Source organism: Canis lupus, chromosome 12 (genome assembly GCF_011100685.1).
Source record: "Canis lupus familiaris isolate Mischka breed German Shepherd chromosome 12, alternate assembly UU_Cfam_GSD_1.0, whole genome shotgun sequence".
NCBI classification, from domain to species: Eukaryota; Metazoa; Chordata; class Mammalia; order Carnivora; family Canidae; genus Canis; species Canis lupus.
The window spans coordinates 25,313,278-25,315,908 of record NC_049233.1 but is presented as its reverse complement, the minus strand read 5'-3'; the positions used below and the strand labels follow the sequence as shown (position 1 = coordinate 25,315,908).

The window sequence follows — 2,631 nt, the reverse complement described above, 5'->3', positions numbered from 1 at the left end:
AATCAAGAAACAGAGAACAGAATCAGTAGGACTCATTGATCGATTGCAGGTGGAGAGCAAGAAACAGGAAGAAGTTAAATAGATTTTCTATTCAGGTACTAGGTGGATGGTAATGCTATTTACAAAGATGGAGACACAGGGAATGTGACAAATCATGATCCACAACTCAATGCACAAACAAGAAGCATTTCCCACATACTCACTGAATGCAAAGCACTGGGGCTAGAGGTGTGAATACAAAATTAAGTAAAATACATATGCTATAGGGCAGATAGTGATCCCTCTGAATACGTCCACATCCTTATCCCTGAAACCTGCAATATGTTACCTTACACAGTATGAAGAAAAGAGTTAACATAGCTTTGCAATTCTAAATGTCTATCCTTGAAAAGACCTTGCAAATTAGCGCTTGGCTAGCTTCTAGGAATTTGGATCTTGGAGGGTTCCACCATTAACTGGTAAGAATGGCTTACTGTGTCTAAAATGTTTGTGCAAGCAATATGGTTTGTGCTGAACATCTGCATTCCTTCTAGGAATCTGGGATTCTGACACACGGCAGACAAAGTATGCCTACATAACCACCTCCAATAAAAACCCTGAGCACTGAATCCCCAATGAACCTTTCTGGTTAGCAAAATTTTACATGTGCTGTAACAACTCATTGCCCAAAGAATGAAGCACACCCTATGTGATTCCACTGGGAGAGGACCCTTGAAACATTGCACCTGCTTTCCCCCAGAATTTGCCCCATGTGCCTTTTCCTTTCATTGACTTGGCTTTGTTTTGTTGTTGTGATTGTTGTTTGTGCTGCAATAAATCGTAGCTGTGAATATTACTATATGCTTTGAGTTCTTTGAGTCCTCTTATCAAACTATCAAACCTGAGGAGGACCCAAAACACACATAGCAAAAGGGATTTTGCAGATGTGATTAAAAGCTTTGAAATGAGGAGCTTGTCTTGGATTATCTAAGTGGGCCCAGTGTAATAGAGGCAAAGGTCAGAGTGGTGTGATTGCTGTTTCTGAAGATGGAAGAATGAGCCATGAACCAAAGAAGGCAGGCAGCCTCCAGAAGCTACCTAAGATAAGGACGTGGATTCATTCATAAAACCTCCAGAAGGAATCCTGCCAACACCTTGATTTCAGCCTAGTGAAAGTCATTTCAGACTCTGACCTCCAGCACTGTAAGATAGTAAGTTTGTGCTGTTTTGAGCCAGTAAATTTGTGGTAATTTGTTATGGCAGCACTAAGAAACTAATATAGATGACCTTGGGGACCACGAAATTTAATGAATGAGACAAATACATATACAACAAAATACTTCCAAATATTTTAATTACAAACTTTAACTATTGTGTACTATCCAGTTTACCACAACTATTCTCTTTTCCAAGGGTAATGATAGTATTTATGAATTATCAGAAAGTAAAGCCTTTCCAAGCTATCCGGAGAAGGATCTGTGTTGTGTTGCTCTGGGTTTCCATTCTAACTTAAAAGGAAACTTTCACAATGTCCAGAGTCCTTGATGTCCTGCAAATGAAAGAGAAGGATGTCCTCAATTTGCTTGCAGCAGGAACCCACTTAAGTAGCACCAAACTTGACTTCCATCTACAAAAGGAAAAGTGATGGTATTTACATCATAAATCTGAAGAGAATCTGGGAGAAGCTTTTGCCAGTATCTCATGCCATGGTTGCCATTGAAAACCCAGTTAATGTGAGTGTCATATGCTCCAAGAATACTAGCCAGTGCTTAAAGTTTGGGCTTGTCACTGGAGCCATTCCTATTGCTGGCTGCTTCACTCCTGGGACATCCACTAACCAGATCCTGGAATGGAAGCGTTCTAGGAGCTGAGACCTCTGGTCTTTACTGATCCAGGGCTGACCACCAGCCTCGCAGAGAGACATCTTATGTTAACCTACCTACATTGCTCTGTGAAACACAGACTCTTCTCTGTGCTAGTGGATATTGTCATCCCATACAACAACATGGAGCTCACTCAGTTGGTCTGATGTGGTGGATGCTGGCCCAGGAAGTTCTGCACGTGCATGGCACCTTCTCCTGTGAACACCCATGGAAGGACATGCCTGATCTCTCCTTCTACAGAAATCCTGAAGAGATTGAAAAGGAAGAGTAGACCACTGTTGAAAAGGCTGTGACCAAGGAGGAATTTCAGAGCAAATGGACTACTGCAGCTCCCAAATTTACTGCTACTCAACCCGAGGTTGCAGACTTGTCTGAAGGCACGCAAGTGACCTCTGTGACTATTCAGCAGTTCCCTATTGAAGACTGGAGCACTCAGGCTGCCATTGAGGATTGGTCTGCAGCCCCCACTGCTCAGGTCACTGAATGAATAAAAATAACCACTGAGTGGCCCTAAGCTATTCTTCCACAGATTCTTAAACAGAAAATAGAAATAAGGTTGACAGGAAGTAGCATTTCTAAAAAAGAGAGAAGAAAGAAAAAAAGAAAGAAAGAAAGAAAGGAAAGAAGGAAGGAAGGAAGGAAGGAAGGAAGGAAGGAAGGAAGGAAGGAAGGAAATAGATTTCAAAGGAAAGCTTGTTACAGATTAAGAAAAGTAAAATAAAACTGACCTACTGGATATTTTTCAACTTTTCTCACACATAACAACATT

At 41.3% G+C, this 2,631-nt stretch overlaps 1 pseudogene; it reads left to right on the top strand.

Moving 5' to 3' along the window:
* The first annotated feature begins 1,507 nt into the window (after positions 1 to 1,507).
* On the top strand, positions 1,508 to 2,349 carry LOC100688417 (annotated as a pseudogene).
* The last annotated feature ends 282 nt before the right edge of the window (positions 2,350 to 2,631 follow it).